The 26,781-nt window shown below is 37.3% G+C and overlaps 1 pseudogene; it reads left to right on the forward strand.

The window, feature by feature from the left end:
• Window positions 1–21,543, forward strand: part of LOC105750919 — a 38,272-nt pseudogene extending 16,729 nt beyond the window's left edge.
• Window positions 21,544–26,781: the final 5,238 nt, after the last annotated feature.

Genomic DNA, 26,781 nt, shown 5'->3' on the forward strand with positions numbered 1-26,781 from the left:
CTTATTTCTGCCTCTTTCCCTGAGTTCCTCCTTCCTACAGGACCCAGCCCAAGTCCCACCTACTTCATAAGGTCTTTCCTGGTCATTCTGGCTGCTAAAGCCCTCTCCTTTCAGAGGGTCTTTATCTACCTGAAGCCCATTTTATTACTATTTAGTTGTTTAAACATTGCCTCTCCCATTGCTTGAGGGTAGCTCTATCTATGGCTTTCTTTGTATCCCTAGAGTCTAGCACCCAGCTGGCACAAAATAAGCACTTAAAGTTTTTGCTGACTTGATTTTAAAGAAATCTAAGTATGGCAACTCCCTCTACTGATACAAATCTGCAGTTCTTCCTTAACTTACAGTCTTAGACAATTGTCTAATTCCCTAACAAGTTAAAGGATCACACAGCTAATAAATGTGTGAGAGACAGGACAGATCTTACTTTCAATCTACTATAATCAGTGCTTTAAATTTCACTTTTTATTGATATCTTTTGTTTTTATGTCTCCTTTCTTATAATTTTTTACAGTATATACTATTCCTACTCAGAGAGTAATCCATTATAACAAAGAATAAAAAAGAAAAGTAGTTAAGTAAAACTAACCAATTCTAATATCATTTCCAGAATTTTACACACTTAGTCCCCTACCCTACAAAAAGGGATTCTAAGTTTAATGTATCAACTTTAAAGAACTAAATTCACATAGAGAAAGTACATATCACAGTGGATTAAAAATTACTTGTTGAAATATCTGAACATACTTTCTTTCCATTCTCATAATAAGAGAACCTGGGCATCCACAATTCCATATTATGGCACTGGGCCCATGAAATGGAAAGAGTTATAGAGAGAGAAGACTGGCTTTAAAAGAGGAAGTTAGAGTCAAAGACAAATTTTACTCCTTTACAATACAGTGTCAGTCTCATCCTGGATCTGGCTGCTCACTTAATTGTAAGCAAAGATTGGAAAATGCTATTACTAGTATAATACAGTATAATATATCACTACTATAGAGTTCTGTCCATAAATGACTTTAGGAAGAAAATAATCAACCAAGAAGCTATTAAAAATGAGTCCAGTTACTAGGAAATAAAATAAAATCTCTGCCATTTCCAGAAGCTAAATGATGTTTCCTGAGTTGATTTCCCAAGTGAGTTAACATATCAGAAGTTCCTCTACCTGATGGTTGCAAAATGAGTGTCCACTCTGACATTTCTTTTTCCATTTTTTTTCTCTCACTCATCTAATTGAGATTGTCTAGTAATGATGTCTCCTATTGTCCACACTTTTCTTTGACCAGTAAATCCAAGAGTTGACTCACTAGTGCCTCCTATTTTTTTTTTACTATATCTGCCACCATCTTTTTTATATGTCCCTGGTCTATAAGAGATCATATAGAGCTTTTCTTTTTCTTTCTTTTCCGGAAAATGGGCAAAGGTTATATTGCTAATTACTACAGGTGGATGGGAGAGAATTTACAAAGTGTTTAGTGACCACATCAGTAGATCCTAGATCTAGTTTTACACTTACAGAGAGCTAGATTGTTCCTTGTTTCTCTCTTTGTGTGTCTCTGTCTCTGTCTCCACACACACACACACACATACACACACACACACCTGTTATATATGTAGGTATATAAATATATATAGGAATAATACATATGTATAAAGGAATAATATATAAGGAAAACTGAATCACATATAATCATGAAAAAATCATACTGCCAATGAGGATTAATGCTAAAATTCAACATTATGCTGCCCTTCTTACTTTTCTTGTGCATATCCCTTCTAGTTCTTTTACTTGTCCTCTTCTTCTAATTTCTATGTTATTTGTGGATGAAAAGTTTGTACGCTACCTCTAATATCTTCATTTCCCTGAGAGGAAAGAGCCTTGGAGATCTCCAGAATTGGCAAGAAACAGGAAAAGAAGGTGGGGCTGTTTGTAAGCACTTTGTCATCGCTGTGGCTGACAAGGGAATGCTGGGTGCTCCAGGACACAGATGCCTAATAGGAAGTAAACAACCCCCCCCCCCCCATAAGAGAACCGCAGGCTGCAAAGCGGGGCTGTCATACAGAGAGACGGGAAGGAAGGACCCAGGTGCATGGGAGAGGGAGGGCCCCTACTCAGGCTGCTCCACAAGAAGTGCAGCTGGAGCAGGCTCCAGCCAGCTGCACTCTCTGTTCCTCAGCTATTCACGCATTAATGATATTCTGACCTTTTCTTTTCTCCACCTTGCAAAGAGAGGTTTTTGCAGAACAGGGATATTGGGTGATTTCTTGGTCAGCCTCTGGGGAACTGCCCTCCAATACCGTCTGAGAACCTCTCTCCCAAGGGACCTGTTTTATAAATCAGGGTACATCTCAATTCACTAGAAATCAACAAATGAAATATTTGTGCCATCTTTGTGCTCATAGGAAGACTAGACCCACGTGCATGAGTAGGAACCAAGGAACTGGTGATCTATGGTGATTTACAGAATTAGAACTAGAGTGGACTTTCCCTTCAGAATACCTTCGTGCAGCCATACTCTTGCTCCCTGCAGCAGTGCTCTGAAACCATGTCTATCTCGTGGTCCTCCACTGATCTTGGTTCTGGACAACACCACCCCAGAGATCTCCATCTCCTTTGGGAAGGTCATTTCCTCCCTACAATATGCCTTCCATCTGCTGCTTTCTCCCCCCTCCCCATTCCTTCCTTTCCAGTGGTTAGAGAGGGATGCGTCATGAAGACTAGAATGCTTCTTCTCCTGGCAGACTGCACTTTGTTAAGCTGGACCGCCCTATTTCCATTAACTAAAATTTCCCCAGGTACCAAAATTCCTAATTAGAACCCTGGTTAGATGTGCTTGCTGCTTCCTGATTAGAAATGGTCCCAGATTAGGCTAAAAAGACTTTTGTCCAACAGTAGGGGGTCCAAAGCTCCTCTATTTCTAGTCTCAAGAGACAAGAACAAGCCTAATGAAGACAGTATTCTCGCTCATTCAATTTAAATAAACTAGTACTTTACTCTCTGCCTTTTCACCTTAGTAGTTAAAAAACAAAATATATGTATGGGTGGGGGAAGGAGAACAAGAATTATTTCTTCTCCTTAGTATTTATAGAATTTAGCAAGATAAATGAAGGGTCAAAAAATAAACCTTGAATTCTGTCTGTGAATAAGATAAAATACTGGCAGCCTTCCCTGTTTCCAGCTCCTCAAGAGAAGACACATTGAGAGCAAGAAGAGAAACCAAAAATAATTCTGTTTTCCAGAGAGCAATTTCTTCTTCACTGATAGCTAATTTACTCTAATTTCTGGTGGTAGCACATGCATATGGGAGGGACACTGATGAATTAGAACAAGGAAAGACTAGCAGGATGATGACAGGCCTTGAAATCATATGAAGAATTGTGGAAAGAAGATATTTAGAATGAAATAAATAAGACTGAGGAAATCAATGTGATCTATTATGACTGTATTTAAATATCTGAAGTACTTGTACATGGAAGAATTTAGATGTGTTTTGTGTAGCTTCATAAATGGTACCAAGACAAATGGATGGAGGCAACAGTGAGAGATTTTGGCTCAATATATGAAAGATCTTTCTAGTAACTAAATTATAATTGACAGAGGTAATATTTGAATTTATATATTCTACTACATCATACCACTTGTAAAGCAGGTTATGGAGGAGATTTAACAGTACCAGGCACATAGTAGGTGTTTAATATATGCTTTTTTCCCTTACTTTTACTCTTCAGATAACAGTTGAAATAAATGATGGCTAATGGCTAACATTTCTATATTGCTGAGATTATGAGCTCCTCAAGGACAGAAACTGTCTTTTGCCTCTTTTTGTATCCCCAGCATCTAGCACAGTGCCTTGCACATAGTAGGTGCTTAATAAATGCTTATTGATTGGTTGCTTTAAAGTTTTGCAATGTGTTTTACACATATAATCTCCTTTGGTTGCTGAACTCCCTTTATCATTGAATTCTGTTTCTGTAATTCTAGATTCAATTTAGTAAGTATTTATTAAATATCTCTTATAGCAAATTGCATTTTACAGATGAACAAACTGAGGCACAGAAAAATCAAGAGATTTATCTAATAAGATATAGTATTTGAAACCAGATCCTCTGATATCAAATCCAGTGTATAAAGATGTGTGTTTCCTGTTTGTACTTTTTTTCCCATTAGATTGTGAGCTCTTTGAGAGAAGGGATTATTTTTTGCATTTCTTTGTATACCTAGAACTTAGTAAATATTAGGCACATTATTATTACTACTAAATTTTTATGGAGTGACTGAGTGACTAGTTTTTTAAGGCCTTCAAAACCTGATCCCCTATTACCTTTCTAATCTTAATTCTCCACACATTCTGTGATCCAGCAATGACCTTCTTACTATTCCTTGCACCTAAGACTCCCATCTCTTCACAAACTTTTCACTAGTTATTCTGCATGCATGAAATTCTCTCCTTCTTTACCTTCCCCTACTGGCTCCCATGATTTCCTTTACCTCTTGGCTAAAATCCCTTCTGGACATTTCTGGCCCCCCCTTAATGTTACTTCCTGCCCTCTGTGATTATTTCCAACTTATCCTGTATATATCTAATCTGTATATTGTCTCCCCTATTATATTACATGCTCTCCCTTGAGAGCAGGGAATATCCTTGTTTTTCTTTGTATATGGAGCACTTAGCATTTCACATGGCACATAGTGTATGGTGTCTTGACTTCTATAGCTTCCTGGGTGACATCAACAACGTATGAAACTCAGAGAATTCTGAGAATTTTTCTTTCCAAAGAGAAGACGAAGTCATATGTGATGAGTCAGGTGGTAACTCACTTAACCCAAAGCAGGAAATGCACTAAGACAATCCTGCTCTTGAGGGGCTTATCATCTACTTATTAGAAACACACTTATCAACTACTTAGAACCATGTAAACAAACACATGTGATTATATATGTATGTGCATTTTATGTCTATGTATGTATATGCAATTTCAACTGAGTAATATTAATGCTACAATTAAATGAAATTCAACAAGTATTTATTAAGTACTGGCTATGTATAATGTCCTCTATTAGACCGATGCTTTCAAGAGTTCAAAGGTGGGGAAAATCACTAAAGCCTGGGGTAATCAAAGAAAGTTTCCTGGAGGACATGGGATCTGAGGTAGTTTTTGAAAGAAGGAACAATCTTTAAATAAATAAAGAAGAAGAGAAAGAGCATTTATTCCAGGGAAGGAAACAACAGGAATAAAAGTGCTATCATCATAGAACATTGAATTACAATAAGCAGTGAATAGAAATACAGACTGAGTGATGAGACTAGAAAACTCAAGGTGGAAAGGAAATTATGGGAGTCACCCCAAAGCTATAAGGAGTCAGTTCTGTGACCCATGATATCCCCTGGATACAGAAGAGCAAAAGCAGGGTTCTGCAAGACCAATAGAAAGTCTCAGCAAATACTTTTCAATATATGTGTGAATTCATGACTGTGAACCAACGTCAGTAGTGACTGCCCAGAGATGATAGAGCAGCAATCAGAGTAGTAGAGAGTCAATAAGAGAAAAATCTGAAAGTCAGTATTGAAGGTGTTTTGTCAAAGAGGGGAAAACTTCTATGTTTTGCTGGTTAAGTACATTCAATATATTGTCCAGCATTGTGTGTTTCCTACAATCTAAGATATTTTCACTATTAAATAAATGTTTATCATTCAAAATATTTCTTCACGTGCCACGTTAAAGGGCCTGTTCTTCGTCACTGCTAGCAAAGTACTGCCACATGAGCTGCAACTTTGTTGGAGTTCCAAGATTATTCACATTGTGATGAGGAGGAGGGAGAATTAGAGCAACATCTGCTGCCTCTCCATGGTCCATTGCATAGGAGCATAAAAATGTAAAATGTTATGGGTTTTGGGATTTTTTTTTTTTTTTTTTGTAAATGAACAACCAGTCCCACAGGAGTCAGTGAAGGGAGGAGACAGACTTTCATCTAAACCACAGAATCATTTCAAAGCTAATTAGAAGCCATGACTATGGAAAAGAAAATTTAAATGACGTGTTTCAGAGCAAGGAAAGAAGGAGTTGGCAGACTGTGTGCCATCTACTGCCAAGCTATAGTGTGCAGCCTAACAATACTTATTCAGCAAAGCACAGACTTCCACTGCATGCACAAAGGGCTGCTAAAGCTGTATTTAGATTCATTGATTATTAAAGGTAAGGGTCCCTGAGAGATGATCCAAATGAACTCTCTCCTGGGACAGATAAAAGACCGGCGGTCCACGGGGAGGAGAAGTGATCTGCCCATGCTCCATCAGCAGAGCAGGGCAGAGTGAAGTCCTCTGGCTCCAAACTGAGGACTCTCAGCCACGTAAGCGGGCATTTGTCTGAAGCCATTCAGCCAGAGTAGAGATGGGATTGGAAGACAGGTCTCTTTCTATCACAGCCTGGCTGCCTTGGTCCTTGTAAAATGGTTCTTTGGGTTGACCACTTATCACTGCCAGGTTTTTGCTTGATGGTTTCCTCTAAGACATGAAATGGAAATGTTTGCATAATTGAAAACCCTTATTTATTTATCAAAGCACTGTTACCAAACTTACTTATCAACTAAGAAAGGATTAGAAGCAACAGACTTGGAAAGGAGTGACAAGGAACTTAAGTTAACAAATAAACAAGCCTTCATTAGGTGCCTACCATATGGCAAGGGCTAACCCTGAGTGAAGAAGACATGTGGAGATCAGGATTCTTTTCCAACATGAAGGAGCCACAAGTTGAGACAAAATCGAGCCTGTGTAGGAAACCTGGACATTTTCTAGGACTACAGTACAGACTTTATCAAAGGTCTTTCTAGAAATGCCAACAGTAGGTAATAAACCAAAGAACATCCTCCTAGAGGTTGATGGGCAGGGCTTCTTGGACTTTTTCCACTGGTAACCCCTTTTCACCTGAGAAATGTTTCTATGACCCCAAGTACACAAACATACAAAATAGATATACAAAGGAAACATTTAATAATAAGAAATCATAATTTTACAGCCCCACGTTTAATTATGAGAATCCATATGGGATCACGAAGCAAAGTTAAGAAGTTGGGCTGTAGAGAAAGAACCTAGAATAGAAGAAACCATGTGGATATTTTTTACATGAGTTCAAAGAAATAAAAATCAAGGAACAATTGCTCTGCTCTTCTCAAGGAGTCGTTAGCTCACTGGGTTGAATAAATCACCTTGTATAAAAATTTTTTTGAACACACTCAACACAATTTAAGCATCTGGTTTCCAGAACTCTTGTCTGACTTTGGTTATAGAATAATAGGTTCATAGCTACAGAGTTGGAAATACCCATTTAGTCCAACCCGCTCATTTTAAGAGCGAGGAAATGGAGTCTGGAGAGATTGAATGACTTGTTCAACATCCCACAATGGTGAGGAGAAAAGCTGAGAGTCAGACCCAGTTTTCTTGCCCAAAATGAGCTTTTTTTTTTTAAACTCCATCACATACTTCTTCTGCCCTATAAACCTGAATTTCACTTGGCACAAAGTCTGGCATTATTTGGCACTTACTGAGTACTCACTGACTGACTGAATGACTGACTGACCGAAGGCTCCCTGTGATTCTAGCCTCTAACCCATGGATGGTAAAGCCTCAAAATTTTTGGCAACATGGTCCAATGTTTCGCGCATCTTTTTTTTCAGGCTGTTCTTCTTTTCATCCTTAATTTCTGTAGCTTGTTCTTTCTCAGTTGAACAGGAAATGTTCTGCTCATCCTTTCTATGTGTATTTCAAGTACCATTTCTGTAGCAGAAATAAAACCATTCCCATCTCATCAATCCTACATGTACATTGAAGAAAAGTTCTTTGTTCTCCCCCACCCTTTTTTTTGCTGAGGCATTTGGGGTTAAGGGACTTTGCCCAGGATCACACAGCTAGGAAATGTTAAGTGTCTGAGGTCACATTTGGACTCAGGTCCTCCTATTTTGGGGCCAGCGCTTCATCCACTGTACCATCTTGTTGCCCCCGAAGATAAGTTCTATACAGGCAGCCATTGTTTCATCTTTGACAGTCCCAGTTCCCATTATACTGTCAGATATAGAGGAAGCACTTCTTCTGAATATTTATCAATTGATGTGTTTGAAGGGTACTATAGTATCTATCTGAGAACAAATCTCTTACTATTCTCTGACAAAAAAAAAAAAAAAAGAGAACAATTCCTCCTATTCATTAGTCCCCTGGACAAAGGTAGATTTATTTACTTATTTATGTGTTTAGAAACAAAAAACTGGTATTAAAATTTTCCCCTAAATTCAAACCAATTCCAATAGACTTGTGATGGAGAGAACCATCTGCAGCTAGAAAGGAACTGTCAGGACTGAATGTGGTTCACAACATAATATTTTCAATTTTTTAGTTGTTTGCTTGCTTTTTTTCTTTCCCATTTTTTCCTTTTTGATCTGATTTTTCTTGTACAGCATAATAAATGTTGAAATATGGATAGAAGAACTGCACATGCTTAATTTATATTGGATTACTGGCTGTCTAGGGGAGGGAGAAGAGAGAGAAAAAGGGAGAAAAATTTGGAACACAAGGTTTTGCAAGGCTGAATTGTTGAAAACTATCTTTTCATGTGTTTTGAAGAATAAAAAGCTATTTTTTTATTCTTACCTAGAAGATAATCCACATATTAGTATGAATGAATTTATTTTTTGTTTTGCTGAGGATTTTTTGTTTTTATTAGTGTGGGAGGGTTTTTTTTGGGGGGGGAAGGTTGGAAGGGCATTAGGGAAGAGCAGTATCCTGAGAGGACTGGACATAATAAGTAAGCATTGATAAAGCAAGGTATTTAGGAAAATTCTATAATACTGGATATTATAGGCATAGAACAGCATAAAATTATCTAGTGCCTTAAGTGAAAGTAAAGAACTACTAAAGCCAAAATTTCATATTTATGCCTCACAGTGGCCATGTTCATTATGTTCTCTTTCCTTATAGGTACTGTTTCCCAAAGTTTCAGAGTTATTTAGATCCTCCCCAGATAAGGTTGTCTTACTGAACTTTACCAACAGGGACCAACCTTGTAATGTATGGAACAAAGATTGTCCTGGTATCTTTATAAAGTGGAGTCAAATTTGCCCTGATCACAAGATAGTTGTTAGGAAAAATCTCTACCATGGGGGACCTATGAAGTGAGAACTCCCCAAAGGGCAGAACAGTGGCAAAAAGTCAAAGAGAAGGAAATTCTAGCTTGAGCAATCCCAGAGGAAATGAGTGCTCCACCAATGCAGGTCATCATCTAGAGAGACTAGATGCTCACTTACTCTTCAAGTACAGGTTGGGTACCACAGCATTACAAACTAATAACTGGGAATTCTGCATTTTATAGCAATCCCCTTTAATATCCCAAGGGGACACTGCAAATCTTTTTTTTTAAGTCATTAAAAAAACTTAGCTGTCCTTTTTCTGGATGAGCCAGTTCCGAGACACTTAAAGCCAGCTGAAGTGTGCTATTACTTTGTCTTCTTTCACCTTTCTTTGAAATCTTAGGGTATTTAATTTTGCAAGAAGAATGAAGCATGGTATATTTTGTGCTGGCATTGGTGCCAGGTGGGCCTATTTGATGGTCTGATTCACTACTCCCATCATCAAATTCTTCACCAATAGTTCTTGTACATTTTCCCCAACAGCATGAAATTTCCAACTCAAATTCATAAAATGGTTTCTAAATGAATAGTATAATATTGACCTATATTTGAATCACTCATGAGGAAAAAATTCAGACACCATTTGGCAAGAGAGTCATGCATAATTCTCAGAAACAGATCAAAACTTGTACAAAAATTAAAAACCCATCAGCCGTAGAAATAGAGCTAGAGGCTACACACATCAGTAATGTGGAGGATTTGTCTGAAAAACAATGTTTTCAATAAAATCATAGCCAAAAGCCACAGTACTGAATCTAAATATTTGGATTCACTGTGCCTATTAATCCTATATACATCACTGACACTAATCATATTATATTAAAACACTGGGTCAGAAAAAGGAATGATTCATTGAACCAATGGTATGGAAGATGAATTATATTTATTATAGCAATGAAAATAGGAAAATATTATTTTACACTCTAAAAGCTCCATTTCTTAGTAGAATCTATTATCATTGATATTTGTATGGTTTTTCTTTCAAATACTAAAACAAAGCCTGTTCGGTCCAACTTGAACCACTGGTCTATCATTACGAATGATAGAGCAGTGCTTATGAACCCTAATGAATCCTGGAAGAATGGTCCACCAAACCTTTCATTTCATTTAGAGAACTTCATCCAGTAAAAGTTATGAACAATTGAATTATATCTGCCAAGCTCTGTTTGAGATATCTGGCCATCCCTACTGCAGCAGATTGCTAAAAATGACCCCTCATATTCCATTTTAAGAACAATCAATCTATTGCTTATATTGCATTGAGCCATTAATCCCAATGACATTCATCTTGGAAAGACAAGAACTTACAGAAGAATTATCTATTGATTGACATGATTTCTCTCTGATGTAGAGAAGTATAAATATTAGTTGAAATACAGATTAGAAATCTACAATTTCTCTGAACCAAGAATTTGATATAAATGCAATTTGTTTGTCCTGAAAGGGGATTTATACATACAATTTCACCATGGGTATACTTTCCACCCATACGGGAAATAAACTTTCAGCCCTCAGTCAGTGGTCTTCATTAGGCATTATGGAGCATCAGGACCATAACGAAACCCTATTTGCTTTGGTAGAGACTATCCGAAAACCCAGCTGGTGTACTTTCAAGAACACAGAGTCACATCCATATTAGGAAGCAACCCTGGAACAGGATTTTGATAGAGGAAGGGATTACATATAAAGGAGAGAAATAATCCATTCTGTGGGCAATTTATATGAAACCTAGATCAATGTGAAGTTTATTAAAATGAATGGAATTTCATGGGACAAGAAAGTCACTTTCCCACAATTTATATTATTTCCAGGTTTTCTTGTTTGTTTTTAATCCTAGCCATTATCCCAATGATTGATAATTATACAACTTCCCAATGCTATGGCTATTTTTGTTGTTGTTATTGCATATTTCTTTCAGTTGTGCCTGAGTCTTCATCCCTATTTGGGATTTGTCATTTACCTTCTCTAGTTCATTTTTACAGATGAGGAAACTGAGGCAAACAGGGTTAAGTGATTAGCCTAGATTCATCCAACTATTTGAATTCATAAGATAAATCTTTAGCATTCTATCCACTGCACTATCTAGCTACCCATGCCAAAGCTATTGTATTCCCAAACTACTAGATCATAAGACTCAGAAACCTTCAGCAATCTGGGGTAAGGGAACCCATCTCCTTCCAGATCTCTCTGTCTGGTTTCTTCTTAAGGTGGGTCACCCTAAATTCTAATGGAGGGAAACAAAGCCTGGGACTCCTTCCCTCACCTGGGCTCACCCAGACTGGAAGCTATCTCTTGGCTGGGTGGAGTCTCCAGAGATTGATTAGCATGTCCCTTGAGGGCCAAGGCCTTAATGAGGAAATAGAAAGAGAAATATCCTGGATCCCAATTTAATAATTGTTTATTAATATAATAGTATGTGAGAATTGGATGAAGATTTAGTTTCCACAAGTTAAGAAACTTAAAATAAAATTGAAACCTAAGAAATGGAGGGTAGGAGCAGAACAAGGAAACAAAACTTATAAAAGGAAAATGTAATTAGAGGTGGGAACTTAGAATGAAAAAGGATTCTAAAATATAACCAGTGATGAGGATTTATAAGTGGAAGGGAAGATGTAATTAAGGACTTACACTCATGTGGAGGGGGAGAAGTAATGATGTAATCAGGGATGGAGGCTCATCCAATAGGATTAGGTGTTCCAAATAGATTGTGACCTCTGTGGTACTCAGTCAATAAGGTATCAGGGGAGGGACTTGTGTTTCAAGTATAAAAAAGACATGCTGATTCTAAATATTCCTGCTCTGTAGAATACCCACTTCTGCAATTCTGTAATTAAAGACTTTTAACTTCAGCCCTTCCCAATGAAGCTATTTCTCACATAGTATAATAATGTCTTCACTGATGAAGAAACTGAGTCACACAGAGGTTAAGTGACTTACAATTAGCTAGTCACTCAGATGGGAACACCTGAAACAGGATTCAGAGCCAGGCTTTCCTCATTCCAAATCCAACCTGGATGCCTCAACTATGAGAACTTCTCCTGAAGGGTTTAAGAAGGTGCATGGGAAATACTGCTTCTCTCTTCTGTTCAAAATTCTAAACTGCATTATAATCACTTCCTCATAAGGCTCTTCAGCAACTAATTCTTTCTTGAGAGCTAGTTGTTTGGGGGTTTTTTGTTTGTTCTATGTTGGCATATCTACATACACACATATATACATTATATATATGCACATATACACACAAATACATATATACAAAATGCTCGAATGCCAAATGTACACTTGCCAAAAAGTTATTTTATGAAGAACTCACAGAGGGCAAGTGCTCACAAAGTGATCAGAAAAAGCAATACAAAGACTCTTAAGGTCTCTCTTAAGACTTTGGAACTGATTCATGACACGGGAGACACTGGCACAGGACTACTGAACATGGAGTCCCATCATCAGAGAAGGCGCTGTGCTCTATGAGCAAAGAAGAATTGAAGTAGCCTAAAAGGAACCCAAGATGCACAGTCAGAGAATCTGTCCCAAATTTCATGGGAACTATTTGTGTCTGACCTGTGGCAGAGCATTCTGAGCCTGTCCTGGTCTGATTGGCTCCAATCAGATATACTGGAACTCAACTTTAAGATAGGAATGACATTTTGTCCTCTTCAAGAATGAAGGACAGCAACAACCAATACACACACACAAAATCAATCAATATCTGTGTTATATATAATCTATTTATATAAATGCATGCACACACACACATATCCATTCTCCATTTCTATCCATTCATCATACAGCTGGCAAAATCATGTCCCTAAGGCATAAGATCTAATCTTGCCAGGTCCCTACACAAAATTCATGAGTGCCTCCCATTGACTGAACTAAAATATCAACTTTCTAGTTTAACTCCAAAACCCTGTTTGATTCAGCCATACTACTTACCCAAAGTCAGTAACTAGTAGTAACTAGTGGAATCAAGAAGCCAGGTACTATCTATATCTCAGCTGTACACTTAGTAGATTTTAAGCTCAGAGATTGCAACAAGTGTTTCAATGTTATCTATATATAGCTAGTACTTTACATCTATATCTATCTACCTACCTATAGAGAGAGAGATATAGATACAATGTGAATATAATATCTATATATCTAGTACTTACCACACTATCTTTTACACAGGTATTTAACATTTTTTTGACTAGCTAAAAAGGCCATTTTCTGCCTTATTTCTCACCTGATCCTAATCATCTAATGCCCTGATTGGGCACTGACTCACTCAAATTCAGTCCTGTTGAAGACCTTAGCCAAGGTCTCCCTCTGCATCCAGGGCCATCTCCATCCTCCTGATCTCCATCTGGCCACTGGCCCCAGATGGCTCTGGAGGGGAAAGTGAGGCAGGTGCCCTTGACCAGCCCTCCCTCACTTAAATCCAACTCACTTGCATGTCATGGCATCACCTCCCCGATGTCATGGTCCTCTTCCAGAACGAAGAACGAACAACAACAAACATGCAATGGCTGATTGTCTATCTCATTGTAAGGAAACACTTTGTATTAGAGTTATTCAGAGTGAAGGTGACTACTTTAGGGAGTAGTCCCTCCAAATCTTCAAACAAAGACGAAATAATTTCTTAAGGGTTATTTTATAGAGGGTTGTTTTTTGTTTGTTTGTTTGTTTTTTGTTTTTATCCTGGCATAATTTGGATTAGAAAGCTAGTGAGGTTCCTTCTAAGTTTGAAATTCTATGACTGCCATTCTTCCCAGGTTTGTTGAGAGCACACCATTAAGAAAAAAAAAAACTGTAATACCTCACAAGTTTGGTGGTAAAAAAACCGCAAAGCACTATAGAATCATTATTATTTATATATTCCTATAATCACAGTCCCTTAGTCTGAAAAACACTTCTGTATAGTAACTCCCTGATACATATCATCAACCCATCTGTAACTTTTAATTTTAAAGAGGTTGCCTGGAACACTGATAGTCCATGTTCATGCTGGTAAATTATTTGAATGATAGAATATCAATCAATCAGCCAACAAGCATTTATTTTATATCTATGCTTAGCTGCCATCGTGTAAGGCACTGCAGAGAAAAGTACAAAAATGAAATCGTTCCTGCCCTCAAGAAACTTTCATTCTATAAGAGGAATATAACATGTTCAGAGATAAATAACGAAAGCAGATATACAAAGCAAATAAGAATCCAGATCTTGCAGACACCAAGCCATTGGGCCACGCTGCTATTTTTGTTATATTTCAAGAAAAACTAGTGCCTAATTTTTGAACATTCTATACATTATCTAGAATATTATTAAAGTTAAATATTGATTTAAATATTCTTGATAGAGACAAAACTTTTCCCATACACACTCATTTTCAAATGGCTGACTTGCAGAGAGAGAGAAACAGATAGAGGAAGGAAGGAGAGCCAACTGCCTCCTAATAACCTTTGTAGCCTACTTTCTAACCAAATTCTCCCAGGGTATGACACTGAGCTCTCTTCAGGGGAGATGCTCCACTTTCCATTGTAACTATTTTAGGTAACAATAAATAGAATTAGACCACACTAACATTTGCATATATTTGCTACAGGACTGCTATAAAATTAAATAAAGATAAATGTCAAAGTTAGTCATTGAATAAAAAAAACTGTTAAAATACTTCAGCAACAAGTCATTTTTTTCTCTTCAAATTCATTTTTGTTAGATATTCTGCATATAACTCTATTCTTTAGATATTTTTAAGCAGACACATTAGTTAAAGCAGAACTAAGTCTTTTGGGAAGTAACATGGTTTCCAAGCATGCCTTGGCTTGGGCTCACTTTCAGGGCTGTCAATTTGACAAGATCTTAACAAAATCCCCAACATAGAATTTCAGAGCTAGAAGGGAACCTCAAAGGGCTGTTGAATCCAACCTGTAATGGAAAAAGAAATCTGTTCCAGCATGAAGCCTTGCTGAAGAGCGGTCATCTAGTTTGTGATTCAGAACCCCTCGAGAGGCATTCTCTCCTGAGGTTTTTTGGACAACTTTTGCAGATCTCTACAATTAAGAATTCATTGTCTAAATATTAGTCAGCATATGCATACTTTACCCCCAATCTTTGATATAATGTAAGCTCCTTGAGAAGAGGAGAGGGATTTGGGGGGGGGGGGTAGCCTCAGTGCCTAGCATACTATCTAGTCCATAATAGGCATTTCATAGGTCTGGCTAGGTGATACAGTGGACAGAGTGCTAGACTTAAGATTTCAGTTCAAATCCTGCCCTGTCACTTAGAACATGTGTGACAGTGAACTTTTCTTAGCCTCAGTTTCCTCAGGTGTTAAATGAGCACAATAACAGCATATACCCCTTAAGGTTTTTGCAAAGATCAAATGAGATATAGTATATAAAGTACTATGCACTGTACTACAGCAGTACATAAATGTTAGTTATTGGGATTAGTAAATGCTTTTTGAATTGGACTGAATTAACATTGGGCCAAAATTCACCTTTCTCCAACCATTGCTTCAAATTCTACAAGTCCATGATGCTAGCATGAACAGCACCATCTCCATTTTTACAAAAGATGAAACTGGGTTCCTCAAAGGTGAAGTGATACACTCTGCTTCACCCAACACTAAGCAGAAGATCCAGGACTAGAATTCTAGTCTTCTGACTCAAAGTCCAATCAATGCTTTTTCCATGATAATGGACTAGAAGATGGAAAGGGATGAGAAGTTGGAACTCCATTCTGGACCCAAAGGACTCCTGCAACATGACTTAAATGTGCAGATGTTTCCAGCCCCTCACTTTAGGTGCTCTGGCAAGCTGTTCTTGTTTGTGCAGGGATGGGAGCTTCATTTGGAACCTGCTCCAGTATTTGCTGGAAAGCTGCAGCTGGATGAACACACAGGGTGACTCCTTCCAAGCTCCAGTTCAATCCAAATAATGGCAGATCATTCATTTTGTTAGTCCATTTCAAAAGTCAGCCAAACATGTCAAAACAAATCCCCAGGCTAGACTTGCTCAGATATTTATTTCTGTGATTATGCTATTGACATCTCCTTTAATGCCCTTTGACATTTCAGTGACATAAAATACAGTATCTATAGAGCCAGCTAAAGGATTTTCATTCAACAGAGTCTCAGTCCTATCCTGACATGAACTCAGGAAACTAATACAAAATCAATGAGCTCCATGGCCTCCTAAGATTCAATGGGGAAATATCCATGGGACAAGATTTTGCACCCAATGAATTTCCTCTCTTTCCCATCTGCCATATTGTAAAAATATATTTTCATAGATGAAGAGAATGAATTGATTGTTGTTATTTTCAAAGATACTCCTTCCATCATTTCTCCATTTAAAGAAGACTTGAAAGAATCATTTTCTGAGGCATATACATACATATATGTGGCAATCTTGAGTATCGGTTAGATTGGTTTAGACTAGGAGTTCTTAACCTGAAGTCCACACACCCCTTAGAGATCCATGGATACATTTCATATGGTCTATAAACTTGGATGGGGAAAATACATCTTTATATCAAAATAATTGTTTTTTTTGTATGCTTTATCATGTTGATTTTAAACCTTACGAAAAGAGGTCCCTGGTTTTCACCAGGCTGTTAATGACGTAGAAAAGATAAGGATCATTAGACATAAGGATGTCTAAGTTAATTATATAAATTTTGATAGCAGGAAAGGGCATTACAGACATTATTTAAGTCAACCTCTTATTTTATAGAGAAGGAAATTGAAGGCAATAGAAATGAGACAGCTCACCCAGATCACAGAGCAGAGGAAAAAACACCTGGATTTAGCCACTAGTACTTAATTTGTTTCTCTTTCCCAATTCCTTTTGCCAAGACCAACTCAACTACTGTTGCTTTACTGTTTTTATTAGGGACTTTTGTTTGAATTGATTGTTTTTCATTCTTTAATCTATCATGTCTCAGTGACTCATTTCTACTAACACAATTATATTTCAAGGCTTAGCTAGAACAGGTTCAACTTTCATTCTCTAAAAGGAGAATAAGGATTGTGAAGTGAATCCTTATACAGGACAACTAAAATTCATTTCTCTATCTTTTTCAATTAATTTGACAATTCAGCTATATTGTATCTAGTATATAGATCTGGTCTTCCATGAAAAAATAAGGTGATTCATAGTATTCATAAGTTTCAAACACTTCTTTTATCCATCTCTCAAGCAATTTATACACTTTCTCTTCTATTATTTCCATGACAGACACCTTTTCCCACCCTGTTTTTTTTTTCCCTTAGGTGTTTCATTTTACTTTTACTTGCTAAGTCTGGCATTTATTCTATGACTGACCTTTATCATTTTTAAATTCTAAGTTATTTTAATTGGCCTTACATTTCAATTTCTCAACTTTTAAATATCTCTCACATTTCAATACTAGTAATGACAAAAAATAAAAATAAAATCCTTGAACATAAATAGTAAAAGCATGATGACCAAACTGAGAAAAATAATTTCATTGTATTCTACATTCTGTTCAGTTTTACTGGATGTTTTCCAGAGAATCTACCCCCAAAACCCCAAAAGCAAAAAAAAGTACACTACGGCCCCAAGAACTTTCTCTATTCAGGATTCTCCAATTCTTCCTGTAACCCAGCTTCACAATTGCAGATTCATCCTTGACTCTCCTGTCTTCATCATTTCTCATAGCTTATATGTTGGATGCCAAATCTTATCAATTCCACCTCCTCAATGTTGCTCTTGTCTCTTCCTCTCTCTCTCTCTCTCTCTCTCTCTCTCTCTCTCTCTCTCTCTCTCTCTCTCTCTCTCTCTCTATCTCTCTCTCCTCATATGTCACCATGCCCTCTCACCTGGACACCCTCAATAGTTGCCCAATTGGCTTCCCTATTTCTCATCTCTCTTTCTCTATTCTGTTCTCTAAAATAGCTGTCAAATTGATATTCCTTCATCATGAAGCTTTTCCTGATCACCCCCCCCATCACCACCAACTAGTAGTGCCTTCCTTCCCAAGCTACCTTGTATGTGCTTTGTATTCATTTTCATTTATCTCCATATTTATTTGGTATGTACTTATCTATGTGCTTCTCCTACTCCAAATATGTTTATTGGCTTTTCCTCATAGCAGGAACTCTCTTCCATGTCATCTCTACCTCCTGGCTTCCTTCAAACTTCACTTTCTAAAGAAAGCCTTTCCCAATCTTCCTGAATCTCAATGCCCTTTTCCCATGAGACTAGCTCTAACTGACCACATGTAGAGCATTTTATTCATAATTGTAATTTTGTGTTTTTTCCCTCATCATACTCTGAAATTCTTAAAACCAAGGACTATTTTGGGTTTTTGCCTTTCTTTGCATCCCATGGCTTAGCATAGTGTCTTCTACAGAGTAAGCACTTAATAAATGCTTATTGACTTCTTTTGACTTGACAGAATGTAAACTCATTGTGAGTAGGGATTTTTTATTATTTGTACCCCCTGCACTTAGCACAGTGACTGAAGCATTAGTAGAAGTTTAATGACTTCTTGCTGATTGAATGATTGATTATTTTGACTAATGATTTTTATACTCTTGAATCATCAAATCAATCAAAATAATAAAAAGTGATTTGAAATAAAAGCTCAGATTTAATTAAACACTATTATTTTGGAAGCAGCAATTGAAATATAATAAGTGGTTGGAATATGACTATTTCCATCTTTATGTTGATTTGTGTCTGTGCATGTATACATAGATGAAGGTCAAATATTCATATGTGATGACGGGATGATTGCTTATGAGCTCACAGAAGTTCACCATCTGCTAATTAAGGGGTGGGGTTACAGTCTGCTTCTATGGAGGCAGTATTCATACTGATAAAGTAAAGATCTTTTACTAAATTACTGAAGTAAAAATACATGAATTGTACAATTTCTGTTCAATTAAGTGGGCATTTTAAAGCACCTAGTTGCACACAGCATCTTGTTCTAAAATATGAATAAAGGAATGAAACCCTAGCAAATATCAATGCCCCAGATTTCCCTCTAAAGACCTAGAGAATTAAAAATAACTTTTCCCCCTGTGGACAAAACTACATTATTCTTAGCTAGAGCAACGGCCTTTGGGGATGTCTGAGACCATAACTGTATCATCTTCTTCTAAGCATGATGGGAGATATATTGAATTGTAATTACCCTCTTGAAATTAGGGTTCTATTGATTAACCCTTTGTGTAAAGCAAACTATCATTTCCTTAGGCACAGAACTGATCTCTTAGTCTCTTCACCTTGCTCTGTATGGGAGCACAGGAGGGAGGGGGTCAGACACGCTACTGAGGAAGGGAAGGTAACTCTCCTGGCCCTGCAACTGTCTTGTGGTCCATGTAGCCACAACCCCTCCAACCATGAGGTTGTCCCATATTCCAGAACAGCAGCCGTGGTTTCGTAATGTGAGCAGACCCCCTTAGTGGAGAGGGGCTGCAATGAAGCAGCCAGGAAACCTCTTGAGACTAAGTGGCCTGGCCACTCTGGCTTCTCAGCTTACTTTTCACCGGGCCGACTGGAACTCTTCCATTCCCAGCCGCTCTCTTGCTTTAGAAGGCGGCTCCATGATTCACCAGAGAGCTGGAAGTGGACAAATTGTTGCCAGCTAGAAAGCTGCAGGCTCAGAGCCCCGTCACCAAGCATCTCAAAGGAGGAGGAAAAGCTCCCTCTCGCCTCTTTTAACAACTGCCAAAGCACCGTCCCAGAAATTGTGCTTGACCCAGAAGCCCCTTCCTGGGACACTGGCAGATATGCCAGTGAGGGAATCAGCAAACCTCAGGTTCATGATGCCATCTGCCCAGCACCCTTCTCACTAAGACAGAAGCAGAACAAGGCTGACCAGATTTCCTGGGTCCCTGCCCAGCGAGCAGTGGATACTGACTCCACCCCCAGATGGACAGCAGTTAGCTCCGCTCCCAACAAGGAGAAGAGCGAACCCAATGGAACAGCTTCTCCCTGTCAGGGCAGTCAGTCCCAGCAACCTGACAGACACGCAGACGAGCCCAGCTCCTCAATCCCAGGTGGGAGGAGGTGAACCATCCTCTCGTAAAGAACACATTGCTGCTGTCCAAACTGCCCAACAGAGTGTGGGCGAGCACGTGGGACGCTCAGTACAAAGGGCTGTCCGTGATATTTATGAATATGGTGTTGATGAGAGGACAGTCGCAAAGACTTGGGAAGTTCTTCTGCGAGTCAGCAGAGCCAGGGAGCAAGAGCTGCACTCTGCTGTGGCTCCTGACCGTACATTACCTCACTCTATAAAGGGAGAACCTAGTATAATTCAATATGCTGCAAACTGCATTATACATATACATATACTAGGAAAACCTAGTATGATTCGATAGAACTGTTGAGCTGCAGGAGTCCCAGACACCATTGTATCACATTGGCTCAAGGGTGGGGAATCAACCAAAGTCAACCAGCCAGCAAAGCAGTCCTATGTGCTTGGAAGAAGCAATTCTGTAAACATGACAGCTACCTGGAAGGAACCTTACAGACCCATGCAGTATCAAATGCAAGAATAAAATTGTAACAGACTTCAGAATGCATCACCAGTTGGTGACAAACGACCAGATTAATGTCCATAGAGTGCATTCAAAAAGACTGTAGGGAATTTGTCTGGTAAGAGCCCAAACTGCCTGAAGTCGTTCCCTTACTGCAATATCAGTTTCCATCAGTTCAAACAAATGAAGTGACCTACTTAAAATATCTGTGCTTTGGAGATAACAAAATGAAAACGAAGATATGTAGATTAGGGGAAATCGAATATCTGGCTGACCTTTTGGACCACAGAATTTTGGAAGTATAGAAGGATGCTTGTGGTATGATACAAACATCTACCAGTGAAAATACAAGAGTAATGAAAAAGTTGGTGGGATGCCTCTTCTGTTGCAAGTGTTAAAAAAAAATCTATTGATACAGAAATAGGGAAACTTGTAACTAGAGTTCTCTGGAACTTGTCTTCATGTAATCCAACAAAGATGACCTCATTCAAGATGCTCTGTCAACTTTAACAAACACTGGTAGTTCCACATTCTGGATGGAACCATTCTTCCCTTGATAATCATGAAATTAAATTTCAGATTTTACTAGTTTTACCGCACGCTATTAGTTGGCTGGGAAATCTTAGCTCTGCAGAAGAACAGAAATGAATGAGGTCTTATGAAGAAGGCCTTATAGATTCTTGGTGATCTGTGACCCATGCATGCATGAATACTTCTGATGATGAGAACATTCTGATGAGAACTTGAGGACCCTAACCTTTTGATTTGAATTTGAAGTATTTCTGATGTGGCTACTGGGGATGAATGAATTGGAAAGAATCTATCAGCAAAAATTCAGAACCAAATTGTTGAGAGAGGGAAAGGGAAAAAGAAGAGGAGGAGCAGTAGTAGAATCAGGAGAAAGAAGAGAAGGAAGAGGAAGAAGAAGAAAAGAAGTAGAAGAATCCCTGAAAGTGGCAAAATTGAACACAGAAGAATAATCCTGAGAGTGGCAAAATGGAACACATTATGGCAATAGTGGAACCTGAAGAACATTTACAGAAAAGATGGATGGAATAAAGAAAAAAAAATTGCTTACATCTATATCAACATCAGAGACAAGAGATTCAAATTATACCTTTCCCTCTCAACAACCAACAGATTACGTCTAACATTCAATCAGTTGCTAGTACATCTTTATCACCAGCCCTTTTAGGAATTACAGAACCTAATTCTGGCCATGATTGGACAGAATAATCTATGCCCTGGCGATGTCATACATAAAAGCATATATGCTAGTAAGATCATTTGAAAAGTCAGTAGTTTCTGTATTGAGATATTTTCCCCTAAAAGCAATGGAAAAACAACCAATTCCACTTTCCATTTTCATCAGCTATTTCCCCATTTCCTGTATATTACCTGGTCTTTTTGTGATTTTTTAAGTAACTGACCCAATTTAGCCAAATTCAAAGGCAACATTTGCTGTAAAAGGATTTTATGTAAGTAAGAAGAGGCATGTTTCTAGATGGGAAATGAATTATAACCACTCTGTAGTACAATTAATTATTTCCTGCTCATCTCTTTTATGATCAATTTCTTTCTTTTATACTGCATGTATAAAACTCTGGTTTCTTTATGATTTTCTTTAGCTATATCTTAGTGACAAAGCTCCATGAATGAGAAAGGGAAGGATGTGTATCTCTGTACAGAACAGATTCAGAAAATAGTAAAATATGTCTTCCATGTGACTGACAGGTTTAAGTGGATAAAATTCTACTGTATTAAAATAATTCTTCCATGCCCTGTGAAGAGAGTTTTACCCAGAATTTATTTGAAAATCTGGCCTTAAGTAATTATGAAGATTTCGTATTTTTCCACACTTTCAGCTGTCTTGTTAATTATAAGCCAGAACTTTCAAATAAAACAGAAAGAGCCACAAAAGGGAATATCATGTTCAAAAACCTATTTGTTAAAACTTAAATAAATAAAAGCTGGTGAAAGCTTAAATACTGCTAGGGAGTGAAAAATTAAATACATATACTGTCCTGGGGAGGGGTAAGCATACCTGAGAACATAACAAAAGGCTTCTTGAAAGAGATCTCTTGAGCTTTTCTAAGAGGTATGGTGAGCTCATCCTTCAAGGAAGTTAGATATTCCAAGAGGTGGAAGTGAGGAGGAAAAACGTTCCAGACAGAACAGACAACTTGTGCAAAGTCACAGAATGGTGAAAAGGATCAGTATTTAAAGGGCCCCATTAAAGGGGCATTGTACATGACTTCTGTGCACAATGTACAAAGAAGCGATATGTAATAAATTTAGAAAACAAGGCTTGAATCATATTTCAAAGGGCTTTAAGAGACAAAGAGTTGGTATTTTATCAAAAGGCAATGGAAAAACACTTCAGTTTCTTAAACAAAAAATGAACATAGTAATTCTTACATTTTAGGTGTATTATTTTAGCCATGATGTGGAACTTGAATTTGAGAGATACCATTCAAGTGGCTATTGCAACAGCCCAGGCAAAAAAATTATAATGGCCTTTTCTATGGTGCAATAGAAGATATGGTTTATCTGGTTCAGATGACAAATCACTAAGAATAAAGAGACTCTGCTGCCTAGCATTATTTGCCTTGAATATCCATTCGATTAATTAATTTTGATGGTATTTCCAATGCAAAGGACTTTCTCTTTTCTTTAGCAGAGAAAGCAGAAAGAAGATAAAGTTTCAGAAGCTTTTCCTATGCCCTTCCATCGGTTATCTTCATCATATTCATAATTAGCAATAGTCATTTGTCATCTTAGTGTCTTCTCTTCCCCATAATATAGCTTTTAATAAATTCCCTTTTTTATTTTTTTGCTTCCCTGAACAACTTCATTTCATTCTAAGCTTGAGAATTCTGACATTATTTTTTGTAGCATCATACCACATTCATATTTATCTTTAGTCCTTGCTTCCAATCTGTATTAATCTTTTTTTTTTTTAATCTAAGTTGGGTGGTAAATATCCTATATATCCGTATCAGTCTCTTTAGGAAACTTTCTTTTGTCCCTCCTGTTCAGATTTTTTTCCCTTTTTGTCTAGTGCCCATTCCACTTGTAAAATTACCCTGTAATATTTTAGTTGATAAGATATTACCTATCTTTCTTCTAAAACTTTTGAAATATGTTTACTCTAAACCTAAGTTTTTATGTAAAACTATGTACCTCATTTTCCTCAAGAACAGTCCATCAGCTGGCTGGATAGGTGAGAGATTGATTGCATTATTGCATTATCACTATTACAAAATGCCTTTATACCAGGTTTGTGATATTTTCCCTAAACTTTTCTATTTCCTCTGTTTAGGTACTCTGATAAATTTTTTTTAAAAATCTAATTTTCATTCTTCCTCTCATTATCTTTATCCAAATGTTTTCCATCACATTTCATGAGTCTATCATCTTAAAAATACAATTATTACTCTTCCTCTTTTACCTATCTTGTTTCTTTTGATTTAGGCATATCTACCCAGAGTCATATTTCAATCATGGGTTTCATCCCATTAAGTCTTAGTGATACCTATGAGATTAAATTTATCTCCTTTAATTAGAATTTCTTCCTGTTTCTTGAAATTTTATTTGGATTTTAATTCTCCCAGTAACTAGCTATAGGATCTGAATAAATTATTTCATCAGTCTGAGCCTCAATTTCTCTGTCTCTAAAGAGATCCCAGAGATCTCTTCCAATTTTAAAGTTCTCTAATTTATGGGATATAAAAATAACATTCAGCTAAATTTGGGGGGAGCCAAAGATTTTAGTCTTGTGTTTCTTTCTCTTAATTATTTATTTGTGTATATGCGTGTGTGTGAGAAAGAGAGAGAGAGAGAGAGAGAGAGAGAGAGAGAGAGAGAGAAAGAGAGAAAGAGAAAGAGAGAAAGAGAAAGAGAGAAGAGAAAGGGGGATTTCTACATTTTGTTGGGACTAATGATATTCAATTGTTATGTCCAGCCAAGTTGCATCCCTGCATGACTCAATCATTTTCTAATGAGGAGGATCAGTAATAATAGTCAGAAAATATTATTGAATTTTAATCCCCATAGATTTGAAGACCATTGTCTTTATACTGTTCTCCTAGCTTCTGCCTTTCATCCCTTTCAATTGCATGTTCTCTCTTGACTGATAAAGAATTATTAATTTAAGTTAATCTGATTACACTCTTTCCCAAAACATATTAATCTCAGTATAGAATCTTAGATATGCTAGTACTTGATTTAGAGGCAACTTTTATTTGAATTTATGTATAAAAGAATTATCTCCCTACAGATCCTTCAGTTAAAGTTGTAATTGAAATACTATTAATGTACTTTCCTTCCCATAAGAAAATAATATGATAAACCTTATTTGGAACTGCTTTCCTTAGGTGCTTAGTGCAGGTGTTTCAGAGCATTCTACTTGCATTGTAAAACATTTATCTGAGCAGGACCAGGAGATCATTATATACTTCAACAACAATACTATATGATGACCAGTTCTGATGGACCTGGCCATCCTCAGCAATGAGATCAACCAAATCATTTCCAATGGAGCAGTAATGAACTGAACCAGCTACACCCAGAGAAAGAACTCCGGGAGATGACTAAAATCCATTACATTGAATTCCCAATCCCTATATTTATGCCCACCTACATTTTTGATATCCTTCACAAGCTAATTGTACAATATTTCAGAGTCTGATTCTTTTTATACAGCAAAATAATGTTTTGGTCATGTACACTTATTGTGTATCTAATTTATATTTTAATGTATTTAACATCTACTGGTCATCCTGCCATCTAGGGGAGGGGGTGGGGGGGGTAAGAGGTGAAAAATTGGAACAAGAGGTTTGGCAATTGTTAATGCTGTAAAGTTACCCATACATATAACCTGTAAATAAAAGGCTATTAAATTAAAAAAAAAACATTTATCACTGTTCTATTCACAGAAAAGCAAGGTTCCATATTTAATATTGATAGTGTGTTCATTCTAGGCTAATATTTTGATTAAGTCTGTGAAGGTGATGTGGGGATGAATATGATTAAGTTGAAGATGAAAGCAACTCGTGCAACATAGATTGACTTCATTGCTGTCATGTGACTATGGCCTAAGGGCACAAAGTTTGGATTTGGGTGTGTTATTCCCTGTTTTTCTCCTAGTTTGTCAGCTTACTTTAAATGCCATAAAAATAGATGAAAATCTAATTAAATAAAATGAATTTTCTATAAGGCAGTGTAGAATGCATTCAGATTTTCATAATCATAAGGGGAAAGGTTTGAAACTGTGATTTCAGGTGCTAGGAATACCACGGAGAAGGAAAGGCCCTCTATCATCTACTTCAGTACCATCTCTACAACTTAATCTGAGAGAGATGCCTAGAGCCCAGCCTTTTAAGCTGTGGTGGCAATCCCATATGAGGGTCTTATAACTGAATGGGGAGTCAAGAAATTATGATTTATTGTCAGTAAATATTTGCTTCATATACCTATTTTATATGCCCATATGCCCAGGGTAACATAAAAACTTCTCCTGTGAAAAGTGGTCAGGAGTGGAATAGGTTTAAAAAGCAGTCAGTCTCTCCTCCAATATGTGCCACAGGTGGGACTTGAATCCACTTCTTCCAAGGCTCAAAGGCTGGCTCCCTATACACTACAACATGCTGCCTCTCAATTGCAATCACAAAATACAATAAAAACCATCCCGAGACTGAGGATGTTCTTCAGTGTTCCCCCTCCAACCTCAATCGGAATAATCTTTGTGCCTTTTGAATCTTTCAGAGCACCTGCCCCCCCCCCCCATTCTACATCCAATTGTAGTTAGTTGTATGCATGGCTAATCTGTCCTAACGTATTGTAAGATTCTTTTTCTTCATATATCATATAGTGCTTCTGATATAGTATAATATACTGCCAAAAATATTTGTTGAAAGAATGAGTGAATGAATAAATGCAAATTGATCTCAAGTCTTAGGAACTGTCTTCTGCTCTTTGGCTCAGAATTGATTTTTTTTTTCACTCATGTATTTTTCACTCAAGTAAGGTAGAAATGCATTCTGAGAGTTTATTCTAAGAGTAGAAATATCAAATTCAGTGTTACACTCCATTCAAAGTAGTTGCAAATATT

The sequence above is a fragment of the Sarcophilus harrisii genome, chromosome 6 (genome assembly GCF_902635505.1).
Source record: "Sarcophilus harrisii chromosome 6, mSarHar1.11, whole genome shotgun sequence".
Taxonomy (NCBI): domain Eukaryota; kingdom Metazoa; phylum Chordata; class Mammalia; order Dasyuromorphia; family Dasyuridae; genus Sarcophilus; species Sarcophilus harrisii.